This window comes from Micromys minutus (assembly GCF_963924665.1).
Source record: "Micromys minutus genome assembly, chromosome: 18".
Classification (NCBI taxonomy): domain Eukaryota; kingdom Metazoa; phylum Chordata; class Mammalia; order Rodentia; family Muridae; genus Micromys; species Micromys minutus.
This window is the reverse complement of record NC_137953.1, coordinates 3,265,087-3,284,307: the sequence shown is the minus strand read 5'-3', so window position 1 is coordinate 3,284,307 and position 19,221 is coordinate 3,265,087.

Genomic DNA, 19,221 nt, shown 5'->3' with positions numbered 1-19,221 from the left:
AGTCGGTGACTGGTCCTTGTTTGGAGGACATGGCACTGAACGGGTTGGTCCTCAGTTCTGCGTTGCAAAGGTAGAAAGTCTTTCTGTCATTAGAGATGACAGGCCCAGGGAGAGGAGGGCAGGAGCCCAGTAAGGGTGAGGAAAGAGACGTTAGCAGGGCTTCTACAGGGCGGCACTAGCTTCTGAAATCCTGGTCCCTGGCTGGGCAAGGTCTGAGAGAGAGACAAGGTACTGTCCTCAGGACAGGTGTCTACAATGGGGAAGGCATCTGGACCCCTGGTGGTGTCTGCCCTGCTTCTCTACTGAGCTCCTTATGCTCACAGGTATTCCTGCAGCTACAAATATGTATGTACGTGTGCATGCATGCATGCATGTATGTATGTACATGTGTATGCATGTATGTATGCACGTGTGTATGCATGTATGTATGCATGTATGTTTGTATGTATGTATGCATGCATGCATGTATGAATGTATGTATGTATGTACATGTGTATGCATGCATGCATGCATGTATGTATGTATGTACATATGTATGTCCCTAGATTTCTGACCAAGTTGTTCTTGCTTAGCGTCTTCTTTCCATGAACTGGTTCGGGGCTGAGCTTTATGTCCTGAGGCTCTTTCCAGGCAGTGGGGCCCATGATAGTGATGAGAGCCTACGAACCTGGACACATCAGCACCTGTCACGTACTAGCAGCATAGTCTTAGGCAAGTTTTTTTTTTTTTAAATTTGAGATAGGGTCTTGTGTAGTCCAAGCTAACCTCAGATGTGCTATGTAGCTTAAGATAATCGTCAACGCCCATTCCTTCTGCCTCCAGCTATCAAGTGCTGGGCTGACAGGTGTGGGGGGGGCACCTTTCTCTTAGAATGGGGAAGGTAAGTCTTGCCTCCCTAGCCAACTGCTGTTTTGTTGTTGTTTAAATAATGAGTACAAACGCTTTGCTTTGAGGTTAATGACCCCGAGTCTTTAGGGACCCTTGTTTGAGTGGAATCCTTCTATGGCCCCCAAACTGATCCTAGAAGGTCATAATTCTGCATGGTTTTCTTCAATAATGTCTTTCAAATCAAATGCGCTTTGGGGTCTATGAATCCTAGTGGCGGAAAGGGAGCGATCAGCACTGCCGTCCTAGCCCACTCTCCACCTCCTCAAAGCCTTCTGTTTGCAGGAGTGCTCTGGCTGCCTTCCAGAGCAGGAAGGCAGAGTAGCCAGGTGGCAGGGGCACAGGCTGGGGAGTTGAGTTAGAAGCTAGCTGAGAGACTGCCTCAGCTAAAAGCCAACAGCTTTAAACTGTAAAGAAATCTCATGTCTTGTTTAAACCTCAAGTGGGTCCTCAAAAGCCCCATGATAATTGTACTGGCTGGTTTTGTGTCAATTTGACACAAGCTGGAGTTATCATGCAGAAAGGAGCCTCAGTTGAGGAAATGCCTCCATGAGATCCAGCTGTAAGGCATTTTCTCAACTAGTGATCAAGGGGGGAGGGCCCAGCCCATTGTGGGTGGAGCCATCCCTGGCCCAGCCCATTGTGGGTGGAGCCATCCCTGGCCCAGCCCATTGTGGGTGGAGCCATCCCTGGGCTGGTAGACCTGGGTTCTATAAGAAAGCAGGCTGAGCAAGCCAGGGGAAGCAAGACAGTAAGTAACATCCCTCCATGGCCTCTGCATCAGCTCCTGCTTCCTGACCTGCTTGAGCTCCTGTCCTGACTTCCTTTGGTGATGAACAGTGATATGGAAGTGTGAGCTGAATAAACCCTTTCCTCCCAAACTTGCTTCTTGGTCATGATGCTTGTGTAGGAATAGAAACTCTAAGACAATGATAATGAGCCTTCTGGACAACCTTAGCTCAGGCAGAAGGACAGAGCAAGATGTCTTCCATGGGAATGTGTCCCAAGTCTGGTCTCATTCCTGAGTGGGGCTCACTGCCCCTTCCTCCTGCGTTCTTGCTACCCTTTATGAAACCTAAGAGCTTTGTTCAGTACATGCTCTTGGGATCCCCAGAAGCTGAGCAGCACCGGCCCTGTTTGCCGGTCCTAGAAGAGGTTTTACTTCAGAACTGGAACTGCAAGACAGGCTACTTGCAGGGCTGTGCTGGGCAACTCTGGGCCTCCAGGAAAACAAAGGCTGGCTTCCCGATTAGCACCATTAGCACAGTTTGTCCCCCTCTGGAGCATTGGAGGGAGTGGGGACTGGGCTCCCTCCTTGGTGTCTAGGAGATGAATGGGACTGATTTTTTCCCCAGGATTCCTCCTCATAAATCTGATTTGGCCCCTCATCCGTCTAGGACAGTCTCCATGGAGGTGTGTGGTAGTGATAAATGAGCCGACACACTAATGTGACTGAGGTGGCAGGCACTTGGGGAGGGCCTCTGATCTGATGGATGGTCCCCATGAGAGCATATTGCATTAGGACCCCTTAATGCAATCAGCAGGGCCATTACTATCCCAATTTGTGGCTCCTCCTCACCAGGTGGGGTCGCAGAGCTGGAAGATTAAGGAGGATGTCAGGACTTTGAAGACACCTGGGGGTTTGAGGCGGGATTTCCTTCCTGGGGGTGGGGGGCGGGCATTACTAGGGAAATACAAAAACATAGAACCAAAGAAAGTATGTACCCAAAAGGGAAAGGAAAAACCCAAGGCATAGAGAGTAGGTGTAACCTAGTCAAGGTCACCTCTAGAGTCGGGTGTTTGTACCAGAGTAGTCAAATCTGGAGGACGGATGAGGCTGAGGCAGGGAGCACTATACAGGAGGGATGGGGCTGAGGCAGGGAGCACTATACAGGAGGGATGGGGCTGAGGCAGGGAGCACTATACAGGAGGGATGGGGCTGATGCAGGGAGCACTATACAGGAGGGATGGGGCTGAGGCAGGGAGCACTATACAGGAGGGATGGGGCTGAGGCAGGGAGCTCCATAGAGGAGGGATGGGGCTGAGGCAGGGAGCACTATACAGGAGGGATGGGGCTGAGGCAGGGAGCACTATACAGGAGGGATGTGGCTGAGGCAGGGAGCTCCATAGAGGAGGGATAGGGTTAAGAGGGGAGCACCATAGAAGAGGGATGGGGTTAGAAGAGTCACCTCTCTGGGGCTGCAGTATTGCTTGCAACCACAAGTAAGGAAAGGGCATTTTCTCGGAGTGTTTAAGCCAGAGTGACCTCATAGTGCTTTAGAATGTGCACATGTCTAAATTATGTTTTCTTCTGCTGGATGGCTCTTCTGAGGAACTGCCTAGCCCACATTTCCAGGCTCGGGCAAGGGATTCCCATCCAGAGACCCACATACATGGCCGTGTGCTCTGCTCAGCAGGGTGGGCGTTGCATGATCTAAGTCTTCACACCAGTCACAGCCGGTTTCAACCAGTCACAACCAGTTTCAAAGACTCCGCCCATTCACATCTTCTACTGTCTTTCCTCTGAACGTCCTTCTTGAACCTATTGGCAAACCCTTACCTTTCCAATCAAGTGCTCCTATCCCAGAGTACTGTTGGCAATCTAGAACATTCTGCACAGATCATCCTAACATTTTTTATCTTCCTCATCCACGGGGTGCGTTGAAAAGGTAGGAGCTGTGAATCTCGGCAGTTCATTTTATGCTCTTACCTGATGATGGACTCAGAAGATTTAGGTTCATGCATCACATCCCCTGAGGCTCTGCTGTCTATGGTCATGACACATGTTCTTCTGCTTCATGGGCACTTCCGGACCCCACCCACTTCTATTTAAGGCAACTCGATCCTGGCTGTTTCTCTGCTTGTTTTTCCTTCAGACTCTAACCACACCTGTATCTCCATTAGCCTGAAAGCACTTACTCTATGGTAGATGAACTCTGGGCCTACAGCTTGCATGCGCACGTGTGTGTGTGTGTGTGTGTGTGTGTGTGTGTGTGTGTATGTGAGTGTGTGTATGAATGTGAGTGAATGTGTGTGTATGTGAGTGAGTGTGTGTATGAATGTGAGTGAATGTGTGTGTATGTGAGTGTGAGTGTGTGTGAATGTGTGTGTGTGTTAGGGGAGGGAGTATACACGTGTGTTGATATTCATGTGTGATATGCAGACCAGAGGACAAACTCAGGTGTCCTTCTTACTTGGACACCATCCATGTTGTCTTTTGAGACAGGGCCTTTCACTCTTCTGGAAATTGCCAAGCATGCTGGGCTGGCTGGCCAGCAAGACCAAGAGCAGGTCTTTGCCACCCAACACTAGTGTTGGAAGCATCTGCTACCACGTCGTGTTTCCTTTTTATGTGGATCTGGAGATCAAACACAGGCACCCACACTTGCTAGGCGAGCCTTTCCCAGCTGAGCATCCCCAGGCCTGTACTGATACCTCACAAAGGACAGGATATGAGGGCAGAGGGTGGCAGTTAGAACAACTATGGAGAACTGCTGTTCCTGGCTCTGGGCTTTCCTGTCTGTGCATCGGGGCAGATGACTGGCCAGGTAATCTCAGCAATGTGATCACACTCTGCCCCACCCCCACATGGTCTCTAGCCTAGACCAGCCTTAAAGCACGGACTCTCTGGCTTCAGCCTCCCATGTATCTGGGATTATGGGCCTATGCCACCAGGCCAGATTTTCGTCAAGCCAAACATCATCTAGGCATGTCTAACGTTAATCCTTCTTCTTTGAAATCAATATTACTTGACCATTTCCCTGACTTCTGGCTATTTATTTAGTTAATCAGAAACTTCCACGTTTGCTCTGGTGGTGCTTGGTAGAAGAGAACCAGCACTGAGCCGGGCCCTTAGGCTTGGTAGAAGAGAATGCTACCTCTGAGCCATGTCCTGGTTCTCATGCTGCTTCTGGAATGTAACCTTTACCCCAGTCCCTACTGCCACGGCCTCAGGAATCTTCACACTGTGTAAGACTTTGTTTAGAGATGACATACACTTAATTCTTTTGTCTTCTGTTTGCCTAGGTTAAGTCATCCCACTCCAACTGATTTTCCTCTCTTCCCTGATCCCATAGCTTGACAGGAATCACAGCTCCCCCTATCCCCTTTAGCCTTCACAGAGGGAAGTTAGCCTCATACATTGTCAAGAAACAAATGGGGCTGGGCAGTAATCAGGATGTAATGTGAATAAATAAATCAATGGGAGAAAACCTCTTTAGCATGAGAATGTATTTGTTATAGCTCCATTTTAAAAAAGTAGTCTAAAAATCAAAGAACAGATAACTTTTTAGATTTCTAAAACAGCAACCTGCATGCACGCACAAAAGTCTGCTGTTGAAGACATCAGAGCACATGGACAACTCTTTCCCTGGTGGTTCATCCCTGTCACCCCAACACTCTGCAGGCAAAGGCAGATAGATCTCTGCGTTCAGCTTGGTCTATATATCACATTCCAGGCCAGCCAGGGCCACATTCTGAGACCTTGTCTCAAAAGAAGAGGAAGAGGAGGAGGAGAGGAAGGAAAGAAACATAATCTTTGCCTTTCAATATTTATATTAAAATCCTATTTAATATTCCCAAATAGTACCCAGAAGTTCACCAAGATAATGACACTTTGACCAAATGGGACAAAGTATACATGAACCAAAAGACACTTCAGCAAAGGAAGTTACTACAGCTAGAGATTTTTAACAGTGGGCACACTGAGAAATGCTGAAAATGGTCTGCTAGCATTCAGTGTGAACTTTGAGTGGAAATGTACACTGGGCTAGGGACAGAAGAAAACTCGTGATAAAGCTCTAGGGGAGCCCACAATTAATAGGGAGCTGGCGTTCTTTGACTGCGGCCCAGGAAGTGCATCCCACTGTAGTGCTCCAGTGGTTTTGTCAAGTGAATCAGGGAAACAGTAAGAAAGAGAAACATGACCTTGAGCTATTGGCCACAGCTCTGAGCAGCTCTCTCTTCCCATGCTGGCTGGCTTTCCTCTACCTTCCAGTTTCATCATGTTTCTATGTCTCTCTATGTATATTATTAGCATTTCCTCAGGTCTGTGGCTTTTTCCAAGTATTGATTCCCAATTCCCAATTTCGTCTAGATTATCTGAAATGTCTGTGTACATTTCTGAAGGATTTTCTTCTGTAAAGTGATTTGTCTTTTATGTCCCTGTACCAATACTCAGCTCTGAAGGAGAAAGGAATTGGGAATCACCATTTTCTATAGGCCACAAGGACCAGTGTGGGATGTTCTAGGAACTAGTTGAAATCCTATCAGGTCTGAAAAGGATAGTAATTTAACTTGTTTGCAAACAAGACAAACATATTATTCTCTCTTAGATGCTAGCAGCAATGCCCTGTCATATGCATCCCCATATGAATTCACAGGAGTAAGGCAAATTCATGAGTGAGTAATACAAGACTTACTATGGGAACAAAACATCCAACTTATGAATGACTTAGAGCAAGACATAAAGAAGGACTGACCAAGCTCAGTGTCAGGGCCTACCAAGTGAATAAACTCAATGTAATCTCCATAAAAACTCCGAGGCACCCCTCAAGTTCATTCTCACAGTCAACTCTGATGTGTCCCTGTGAAGCGAAACATACAAGAAGAGCCAGGAGATACTTAAGGGGTCATGGCTGGAGGCTCTCCCTTCTTGAAACCTTAACAAATTAGCAGGTTCTCACACTGGTTCAGAGGCAGAGAGACTTCTAGAATACAGGAACAACAAGAAAAGGACTAATAATGATTGGTATCTAGGATCTTAAATAAACAACAACCTACACCTATATTTTCCAACTCAAAATAAAATTCATCTAGATTATCTAAATATAAAATAAACCTAAAATCATCTCATAATTGGGTTTGGTGGGTTGTACGCTAGATATGAAACTCAAGAGCTTAAAGGAGAAGAGTGGCAAACTACATAGAATGTCAACATTCTATTCTAATGAGTTCTATTGCCAATGATTTTTAAAAATGGGGCCAGTAAGATGACGGGTAGTGGGTCAAACTGTGTGCCAATGTAGCCAGACAATCTGAGTTCAATCATTGGATACTGTAGCAGGATAAGAGAACTGACTCCTGAATATAGTCTTCTGACCTCTGCCTGTCCCCCATACACGGATACACACACTCTGTAACTCACACACATTCACACATTTATACACACACTCACACACCTTATACAGATACACACATGTGCACACACTCACACACACAAACACACACATGTTGAAAATACATAAAATAAAAAATAAAAAAAAACATTTAAATCCTAGCTGGAGGGATGGCTATGTGGTTAAGAGCACTTGCTGATCTTCCAGAAGGCCACATTTAGTTGCCATCAGCCACAACAGGTGACTCCAGACGATCGATGTCTCCAGCTCCAGGGGATCTGGCACCTCTGGCCTCCGTGAGCACTCATGTGCAGATATACACCCCACACAGTTAAAAATAAATCTTAAAACGTTAACAAGAAGATGAGATTTGGATCTTTCATGGTAGTATACTCAACTGTAAAGGAAGCATATATCTTCCTCCCCATCCTCCTCACACCCCCCTCCTCCTCTTCCTCCTCCTCTTCCTCCTCCTCTTCCTCCTCTTCCTCCCTAAGCTCAGGAACCATTGTGGAAGAAGGGACAGAAAGCATGCAAGAGCCAGAGCAGCAGGTGACAGCACTGCACAGAGACATTCTCTCCTAGACACAGTGGAGCAGCTGTACATATGAACTCACAGTAGCTGTGACAGTGGAGAGGGGAGTCAGGCAAACAGTCTCACCCCTAGCTGCAGAACCTTTGGCAAGCAATAGCTGTTGGGAGAGGAAGAGCTAGTTTTTCCTAAGTGTAGCCCTTGTAAGTTGACCACACTCCAGTGGAAGAATACATACCCAAGGATATTTGGGCAACACAATTTTGTCTTCAAGGATTAAAAGAAAAAAAAAAAAAGAATGCTAACTTGGGTGAGTCGGGAAGGGAGGGTCTGGGAGGAGTTGTGGGAGGGAGGGTGAGTATGACCAAAACACATAGGATGAAACTCTCAGAGAACTAATTATGAGTTTATACTCATGTACTCCTAGGTGAACATGGGATGTATAAATTAACAATTCGGACACTGTATTAGGGTTGAATAAACATGTGTATGGCTAGTAAACGATGTGAAACCAGAGTTTTCTGGGAATGTATTGAGGGAGACTGTACCTGCCTACCATATCTGTGTGAAGTCCTGTGTGTGGAGGCACACATATGTAATTCTGGCACTAGGGAAGTGGAGGCTGAAAGATCAGGAGATTAAGGCCAACCTTGGCTATTCAGTGGGTTTGAAGACATCTAGGGGTGCACGAGACCCAGTTTCTAAATAAACAGGAGACACCAGAGTGATTGTTGTAACGGCAGATTAGAGTAGGCAACCCCAGTTCGAAGTCAGGCCTCACATTATCAAAACAGAGACACATACACATGTATGCATGCCAAAAATACCTGTGCCAATGTGGGCTATCATATTTAACACATACACATGTACACATGCTAGAGATATCTGTGTCAATGTGGGTTGTCATATTTAACACACATGTACACATGTACACATGCTAGAGATATCTGTGTCAATGTGGGTTGTCATATTTAACACACATGTACACATGTACACATGCTAGAGATACCTGTGCCAATGTGGGTTATCATATTTAACACATACACATGTACACATGCTAGAGATATTTGTGTCAATGTGGGTTGTCATATTTAACACATACACATATACACATGCTAGAGATATCTGTGCCAATGTGGGTTGTCATATTTAACACATACACATGTACACATGCTAGAGATATTTGTGTCAATGTGGGTTGTCACATTTAACACCCGATCTTTAAAGAAGACTAACACTGAAAGTCAGTGACTCCCCAGTGCCCTGTTATCTGGATCCTGCTTAATTTTAATTTTGTTTTGTTTTTGATATAGGGTCATGGTATATAACCCAAGATGGCCTTGAACTTTTAACCCTTCTGCTCCATCCTCAAATTGGATTATAGAAACTGGATAGCACTTCCAGCTCCAGATCTTGGTTTGAAGATAGTCTCTCATAAAAAGACACAAAGGGTCTGTGATGAACATGGTGCTGACTGGAAAGAGCAGACACACTTCCTCATTTCATAGTGCCAGAAATCAAGAGGGTTGTACGGGGTGTAGGCCTGGAAACCCAGCTACTGGGAGGCTGAGGCAGAAGGATCAAGGCTTGCTAGGACTACAGCGAGTTTATGGCCAGCCTGAGAAATTTAGAGAGAGATCCTATATCAAAACAATAAAACAGAGAGAAGGTTGGAGATACAGCTCAGCTGTGGAATGTTTGTCTCGTGTAGCATGTGTTAAGACTCTGGGCTCAATTCAAATACCTATATTACAAAATCAATAGTTTGTGAATGTGGTAGTTTGTGTTTCAAGTAACCTCCGAAGACTCTTGTACTAAAGGCTTTGTTTCAAACTCCTAAGCAGTGATGGGTCATTAAGCCACTGATAAGTTAATCTGCTGAGGAGTTCACACTGCTAGGAAGCAAGGCATAGTCAAAGGAGGTAGATCTGGGTGTGTGTGTAACTTTGAATGGTATAATTGTTCCTCCACCCGTATTCTCTGCCTGTTTCCTGGACACTGTGAGGGACGGTTTCCTCTCTTACATACTCACACATTTATTCTATTCTGCCCTGACCACAAACAATGGGACAAGTTGACCATGTATTGGAACCCCTAAAGCCCTGAGTCTGAGTAAATCCTTCCTTCTTTAGGTCAATTTGCTCAGATATTCGTCACAGCAGCAAGACATAAGTAACATTAGGACCATGTTAAAGAAATAAGAGTCAATAACAAAGTGGCCAAACCTGGGATTTTTAAAGTACAATTTAAATAGCACAGAACTGAATTAAACCCAAGCATAAAATATGTGTACCCAAGCCTGAAGGACACATCTTGAGGCCAGTGAAAGGCAATCAAGTGTCCAAAAATAACCCCACAGTCAGGTATGGTAGCTCACACCTTTAATTACAGAAAGGCAGAAGTGGGCAGATCTCTGTGAGTTGGAGACTAGCCAGCCTACATAGTAGGGATTTTGTCTCTAAAAAAACAAACAGCAATGAACTCACTCTGTGATTAACTGATTTTTCAACATGGGCGCCAAGACCACTCAATGGGAAAAGGTGTTTTCAAATAATGCTGGGACAATTTGATTTCTATGTGTAAAACAGCAAGCTTGAAGACTTAATTCATAATACATACAAATCAATTCAAAATGACTCAGAGACCTAAGTGAGATCAAAACTCAACATTCTTAAGGATCATTGGCATATGCCTCTATGATCTTGTTTGGCCTCTGAAAGCATTTCTTAGGTTTGTAAAATTATCACACTAAAATAAGCAACAAAACAATGAATAAATTCAGACTTTATGAAAATGTACAACTTCTAAGGATGCCATGAAAAAGTAGCAAGCTCCATAGAGCAGAAGGAAATCACAAATGCAAGTCATGTATCTACTAAAGATCTAGTGTCTGGTATATCTAAAGAAGTCTTCTCTTCAGACCTGAAATACAAAGTCAGACAACCCAGTTTAAAGAGAAGGAACCGAATGTGGTGGTGACTCCTGCCTTTAATTCTAGCACCCAGGAGCTAGAGCATGTTGCGGTAAAAATATAATGAATCTGTTTCTATCGGTCCCGCGGGGTCTCACTCCGAGGGAGCTCTCACTCCGAGGGAGCCGCTCCAGTGTGGAACCAGGCACCTGGTCTATTTTTCTACCATGCAGTCCCCTAGGTGGCTAGTTACTAAGCCTTGCACACACATCTCATTCCACAGGCCCGGAGCTGGATCTGCACGCTCCAGCTGCCTCTCAGCTATTGCTTTCATACACTGTCCTCCACAGCCCGGTAAAATCATGACTGAACCATCAATAACTTGTCAAACAGATTTATATGTTAAATTCTCAACCCACACAGTACATCCAAACAATAAATTCACTGCCAGTTAATAAAGATATAAACTGCCCAACTAGACAAAATAAATAAATAAATAAAATCGATCTAGTTCACCTTGATCTGAACCATCCTCCTCTGCCACCTCCATCTTGAATTCCCCACTTGTCCTTCTCTTCTACCTTACCAAAACTTTGTTCCCATCCCACTCTCTACCATCCAATCATGTATCACCTGCCCTCACTGCATATAGACACCAACCCACAGGAGCAGGACTGCCATCATACAGGCGCCCGCCTGGTCTATACAGTGAGCCCCAGGATGGCCAAGGCTACATAGCAAGGCTTTTTGTTTTGTTTTGATTCTGTTTTTAAAACAGTAAAGTTTGAAAAATCATTTCCCCCAAAGATCATATCATGCCCAATAATCACACCAAAGAGTCTCAACACCATCATATCATTATTTTTAGGGATGTTAGGGCAATGCAAGCCCAAACCATAGGCTAACACTTCATACTTATGAGGACGAAGATTTAAAAAAAAAGAAAACAACAAATAAGCAGCACCAAGCTTCCAACAACAGGAGGGAACGCTGGGAGCCAGCAGGCCATTCTGACCATGGACACGGGTAGGATGACTGCAGACTTAACCCCTCTCTTCTCCAAATCCAATCCTCCAGTCTTATCCAATCCCCCAGCTCTGCAGCAGACTATGTCTTGTGGCCTCTCCTCACTCTCTACCCATTCCCAGGGGACTAAGCAGATCCCAGTGGAATACCCTGCTTTTCTCCCTCCAGTGGACCTCCTCAACCTCCACCTTCTAGCCCGTCTCCATTCGTAAGTGTCAATTCCCAATACCTAGAAACACATTCTACCCAGAGCCCCCAGTGGCCATGCCTGGCAGAATCTCAGAATCCCCTATGAAGGTGCACACACTCACCACACCCCCAAACGAAAGAAAACAAACAAACAAACCCTACCCCAAATAATCCAACAAACAAAACCTTCAAGGTCAGATGGTTTTAGTGCAGAATTATATCAAGTTTTCAAAGAGTTAATGCCAATTAGGATCTGAAGAAACATTGCTTTGTTCATTTTGTGTGGCCACAGTTACCCTGATACCTAAACCACAAGTACAAAAAAAAAGAGAATTACAGACCAATTTCTTTTATGAACATAAATGCAAATATATTTAATAAAATTCTTGCAAGCTGAATCCAAGAGCACATCAAAAAGATCATCTTGTTTGTTGGGGTGTTGGAGAGATGGCTCAGTGGTTAAGAGCACTGAGTGTTCTTCTAGAGGTCCTGAGTTTAATTCCCAGCAACCACATGGTGGCTCACAACCATCTGTAATGGGATCTGATGCCCTCTTCTGGTGTGTTTGAAAACAGCCACAATGTACCCCTATATGTAAAATAAATAATTTGTTTAAAAAATCATCTACCCAGTAGACTTCATCTTAGAGATGCAGGAATGTTTCAACATACATAAACCTGTAAATGTAATCTGCCATATACACAAACTGAAAGACAAAACTGTGTGATCATTTCATTAGATGCACAAAAGTTTTTTGACAAAAATCTAGCACCCCTTAATGCTAAAAGTTCTGAAGAGATTGTGGATACAAGGAATATACCTCAATATAATAAAGGTAGTTTACAACAACATCAACTTAAATGAGAACTCAAAGCCATTCTACTAAAATCAGTAGCAAGACAAGGCCACTTTCTCCATACCCATTCAATACAGTATTCAACGTCATAGCTAGAGCAGTCAGGCAACTGAAGGAGATCAAGGGGATACAGTCTAGAAAGAGAAAAGTCAAACTGCCTTTATTTGTAGATAGTATGATAGTCACCCTAAAAGTCCACTGGGAAACATCTGCATCTGATAAATACTTTCAGCAAAGTAGCGGGATACATAATCTACTCATAAAAATCAGTAGCCTTTCTACATACAAATGACAGATTGAGAAAGAAACAGGGAAATAACACCATTCACAATAGCTTCAAAAACTAGAAGATATCTTGGGATAACTCTAACCAAGAAAGTGAAAGACCTTTATGTTAAAAACTTGAAGACATTGAAGAAGATATTGGAAGATGGGAAGATCTCCCATGTTCATATCAGTAGGATTACCCAGCAAAGCAATCTACAGATTCAATGCAATCCCCATCAAATTACCAACACATTTCTTTACAGAGTTTTAGAGGTACACACACACACACACACACACACACACACACACCAAAAACAAGGAGATCTAAAACAAATCTTGAATAATAACTGCTGGAGGAATCACCATTCCCAAGGTTAAACTGTACTACAGAGATATAGGTATTAAAACAGTATGGTACTGACACAAAACATGTCAATCAATGGAAAAAATGAAGACCCAGACATAAATTCACACACCTATGGCCACATGATTTTTTTTTGATATAGAAGCCAGAAATACATAATGGAAAAAAGAAAGCATCTTCAACAAATGGTGCTGGTCTAAGTGGACGTTGGCATGAAGAAGAATGCAAATAGATCCACGTTTATCATCCTGCACAAAGCTCAAGTCCAAGTAGATTAAAGACCAAAACATAGAGCCAGAAACACTGAGCCTGTTAGAAGACAAAGTGAGGAATAGCCTTGAATGCATCGGCACAGGAAAAATCTGGACAAAACACCATTCGTACAGGCACCAAGATCAACAATCAATAAATGGGACTTGATGCTTCTGCTTGGCAAAGGACATCATCATTCAGACAAAATGGCAGACTACAGAAAGGGTGGGTGTTTTGTCTTTTTAGCAATGCACATAATATAAAAAAAAGTATAAGGAGCTGAAAAATGGGATATCAAAATATCAAATAATCCAATAAAATTCCCCAAAGAGGAAACTCAAACAGTAAGAAATAGTTAAATAAATGTTTAACATTCTTAGTCATAAGATAAATGCAAGTCAAAACTACTTTGGCAGTTTATCTTATAGCTGTCAGAACGACCAAGTTCAATAAAACAATGATATTTCATGGTGGCGATGCTGTCGAGTAAAGATGAACACGTGGCCATTGCTGGTGGTACTGCAAACTTGTACAGCTAGTATGGAAACCATGGGTGCTTCCTCAGGAAGATAGGAATCAATCTACCTCAAGATCTAGCTATAGCATTCTTGAGTATATACTCAGAGGGAGCCTCATCCTAGCACAGAGACACTTGTTCAACCCTGTTCATTGCTGCTCTATTCACAATAACCAGACTTAGGAAGCAACCTAGATGTCCTTCAACATATAAATGATGGAAAAAAGTGTGGTACTTTACCCAATGGATTATTACTTAGCCATTAGAAAATAAAGTTATAAAATTGGCAGGTAAATGGATAGAACTAGAAAAAACTCATCCGACCCAGAAAGACAAATATGGTGTATATTTGCTTTTATGTGGATATTAACAGTTAAGTCAAGGATAAGCAAGCTATAATCTGTAGAACAACATATTTCAAGTATAGAGTAAGGGACTAGCGGTATAGATAGATCTCCTTAGGAAAGATTGATAAAATAGTTATGGAAGGATGGATGAATGATGCTGTGTGAGGAAGTGGACTGATGGGATGATCAAGTGGAGAGAGAGAGAGAGAGAGAGGAGATATGGGGAGAGACAACTAAAATTAAGGGCCATTTGAGTAGTATGGAAACCTAATACATGAGAAGCTTCCTAAAATATATACATATATGAAGGTGATCATAAACAAAAGCACCAAATAGTGGGAGAGAGAACTGTACATCTCTTGGCACCAAATGAAGCTCCCAGTACAAGGTGGATCCAACTCTAACTCACCGAACATGGAGAAGTTGAGCTGCTGTCTATTTCTTGAACTAGTGTTCTTGGCACCAAGAAGGCACTCCGCACACCACCGAAGAAGAAACAAATGGCAACTAAGCTGCAAACCTTTCAATCTACAACGGTAGTCGATTGTGAGATACGCTAGAGCAAAGGTGGCTCAAAGCTGGTGGGAGTAACCAACCAACATCTTATTTCATTGGTGTGACTCGTGTCACACCACAAGATGGAGCCCATACCAGACACCGTTGGGTGCTCAAGAACCTGGGACTAGATAAAGGGCTACCCAAGGGCCTGAGGTAAAACCAAACACTGCTGATCTACTGAAGGAGCGTAGTGATGAAGTGGCTCCTAAGGACCTTCTGTTATGCTTATACATCTGTGCCGTGCTCAGCCGTCACCAAAGACGCTGCCTCCTGCAGCAGGTCGGAACAGAGAGAAGGGCAGCCATACAATCCGCAGAAAGTGAGACCCTGGAACTCTCAGCCTGACACGGGTGTCTCCATCAAATCCTACCCCTCAGGGCTCAGGAAACCCGGAAAAGGGGGTGGAAAGAATATATTATCCAGAAGGGATGGAGGACACCAAGAAAACAAGGCCTTCTGAATACCACAGGACAGCCACACATGAACTCACAGAGGGAGCATACACCGGGCCTTTACTGGTCTGTACCAGATGGAGTCCTCAAACTGAAAGAAGCGGACGCTTGACCAAGAAGCTCTCTCTAACTGATAACCTCTTGCAAACGAAAATTCACTTTTCTCCAAGGGAGTGTTACTGGAAAACAAACTATTCTTAAGGGCAGGCTGGTATTTACCACTCCAGTTGGAGGCTTGAACCTGGGAGAAGGGGTCCTAAAAATGAGGGGGACTAAAGTCTCCCGAAATAGACAACTTTATCCAGAGCATCAGACAATTTATACTCTGATGCTTAAGAAGCCCCAGTGTAGGGAACCAGGTTGGGGAGGAGAGGGAGCAGGTGGGTGGGCACCCTCATAGAAGCAGGGAGAGGAGGGGTGGGATAGGAGGTTTCCAGAGAGGAAACCAGGAAAGGGGATAACATTTGAAATGTAAATTAAAAATATCCAATAAAAGAAATGAAAAAAAAAAAAAAAAAAAAAAAACAAAACCAAAAAAGCATCACCCGAATAGAGCATATACTCACAAGGACAGACTGCATGTGGCAAAAACATATTTTTTCTGTATGGCTACATGAATTGCAACAGCTGCGGTAAACTCACACCTATCCGCTACACCTGGCAGAGGCAAGAAAAACATTCTAAGAACAATTCTGTGCTTTGAAGAAATTGAGGTCACAGACTGTTGTTTTTGAGTTTTTTTTCTTCCATAGGCACTCAGAATGCTCACAGGACTCCACTCTCTACGTTTGACACATTGTACACCCATACTAGAGGGCCAACAAGGAACAAATCTCTTTGGAAGTTCCTTGTCTCGTAATGACACAGTAGGGCTTCCTCTGGCTTTTTTTTTTCCAAATCTTAACCGGTTTTATTCATTTTTTAAAAAGTTTTATCTCCTTTTCTTACCCCATAGGCCCTTTGTGTGTGTATGTGTGACGGCTTCCAGTTTTTAATGAGACTTCTGAGTGTATAAGTGAGTTGGTCTCTGCATCTGTGTTTTGTGTCTTGGCCTCTTTTCCTTCTGTTTGCTTTGTCCTGTTCTGATGGGCTGATTTTGTTTCATCTTGTATATTTTATCAGTGTCCCCAGAAGCCTGCTTATTCTCTTTATTAAGCATTTTTAAATGACTCATTTATTTTCATTTTTATGTGCATTGGTGTCTTGCCTGTAGGTATGTCTGTGTGGGGCTGTCAGATCTCCCGGAACTAGAATTACCATGTGAGGAATTGAACCTGGGTCCTCTGAAAGAGCAGCCAGTGCCCTTAAAAGCTGAGCCATCGATTATTTTCTAATGGAAGACAGAAAGAAGGCGAATTCCGATGGAGTGGATATACGGAGGAACTGGAAGGGGTAGAGGGAGGGAGATCAGAATCAAGATATGGTCTGTGAAAATAAATCTATTTTCAATAAAAATAAGAAGGAAAGATGAATGGCATTGTCTATCAAAATGTAAAACACTTCCCCCTTACCTGCAGAGATCATTTATATGCATGTAACATGATCTTAGAGATGTTTGCTTCAGCAATGTCTGCTAATGTCAGCAAGTGAAACCGAGTTAGACAAGAATGAACGTAGTTTAAAATACTTTCAATAGGGATTATATAGGATGCCGGTCTGTACCTGGGAAAGCATTTCTACAATATACAAAAAGAAGTCTACAGCATTCGTCTCTTGTTTGTCAAGGAATTCAGAATACATGCCTACTATTGTGCCCTCGGCTGACCCCAGAGATGCCATCACCAGAGATCTGCTCTCAGTTTTCTCGTAGTCTCTGGCTTCCCTTTTTATTCGTCACTTTTTGATGGTGCTACATGTATCTATAGCTCATCCTAACAGCTATGTAGCGTCCCATTGGGTGAATGTGTCATAGCTGACCCAGGATCCCACTGATGAAAGTGTCTGCCTTTCACCCTCGTCAGCAGTGCCATTAGGGGCATTCTTAGGCTTCCCCCATGTTTGTGTGTGGTTTCTCTAGGAATATTCTCAGAACCATTGTGTCTTAGCATATGCAGGTATTTGACTTTACCAGACTCAGGTCTACAATATGTTTTTCAAAACCCATGGGGCCAAGCGTGTTTATGGACTTTTTATTTAGAAAGACAGTGTAGTAGGTGGCCACATAACCCTTCAGCAGGGTTTTAGAAATATCCAAACAGTACCTCTTTTGTTGTGTTTACGTATCTGCATTAAGTGATGAATGAAAGTGGTACTTGGCTTTGTAGGAGGCTGAGGTTTTGCCACCAAACGAGTCGAAAAACACTTCCAGTGTTTAGAGTTTTGCAACTTTCAGAACTATAGACCAAGCATTTGAGATGCTTCTAGCAGTAGTAGCTGCAGTGAGTTACAACTCATCGCTCCAAGACTCGTTCTCCAAACCTTGTTTGAAACAGTAGACCTTGAGAGTTGTGTCAGTCTGATAGCTGTGTACACATCACTCCTCAGTCAACAAAACAGATGTGCTATGTCTGTAAACCCCGCAGATGGGGCAGAGGCAGAAGGATCACCACAATTTGGAAGCAGCTCTGAAGCTGCACAGCAAGTACCAGGTCATACAAAACAGAGAGAGAGAGAGAGAGAGAGAGAGAGAGAGAGAGAGAGAGAGAGACAGAGAAAGAGAGAGAGAGACAGAGAGAGACAGAGAGAGACAGAGAGAGACAGAGACAGAGACAGGTAGAAGGGGAACAGAGAGGAAGAGAGGGAGGAAAGGAAGATACAGTATGGAAATAAAATTTCATTTATAACATTAATGGGAAAAAATCAGACATTAAGGAGTATAGTAAATAAAAGAATCCAAGTGCAGAAAATGCTAGAACTACCTAGAAATGTGAACTCCCACCCACCTTTGTATTGCTTCATAAATTCAATCTAATATTTAGTTGAAAATCACGATAGAATTTTGAAACTTACAAAAATTATGATTTTAATCTGGGAACATGCTAGAAAAGTATAGCACAGGATTCAATGACTTGATTTGAAACTAGGAAAAAAATATGGTGACTAAAGAACATGCATAGAGACAGAACAGTGGGGAAAACCAGAGACAGATCCAGAGACAAATGGGAGTTAGTCACACCATAAAGATGGTACTCAGTGGAATGGTGGTGCTGTGAGACCACTGAGCAGTCGTGTGGAAGAAAGCTCAAAGGGCTGTTCCTGACATTCTTTATTACACAGTAATTAAAATTAAAATGGTTTAAGGTCTAATGTATTAAAAGTAAGGCATCAGAAAAAATGTGGTTTAGTATTGTGGTGGTTTGAATATGCTTGGCCCAGGGATATTCTATTAGGTGCAACCTTGCTGGAAGAAGTGTGCCACATTGGGGGTGGGCTTAGAGACCCTTCTCATAGCTTCCTGGAAGCCAGCCTTCTGTTTGCCTTCAGAACAAGATGTACAACTCTTAGCCCCTCCAGTACCATGTCTGCCTGGATGCTACCATGTTTCTTGCCATAATAATGGACTGGACCTCAGAACCTATAAGCCAACCCCAATTAAATATTGTTCTTTATAAGAGTTTCCTTGGTCATGGTGTATATCCACAGCAATGGAAACTCTTACTAAGGCAAGTATTTTTATAATCTGAGGTGGTTAGACAAGAAATCCAAACATTGTAAAGCCTAGTGATGATGTTTCAGCAGCAAAGAATTCACTCAAACCACACATGCAAATGCCAGTGGTTGATGCTCAGAGTTCCTTCCACAATCGTCCTGTGAGGGGCTACTGTTCAGAGTAGGATTTGCTGTGACTTCAGTGTCTGCAGTGAGGCCTGACTGCTTCAGTCTGACAGGAACCTTACCCTCCCTGCAGATACTGGTTGCTACACTGTTCAGAGCAGCTAATTCGCCGAACATTTCTAATCAAATCCAATGACACAGTTTCTGATGAACAGCCCTCTGCACACTATGGAAT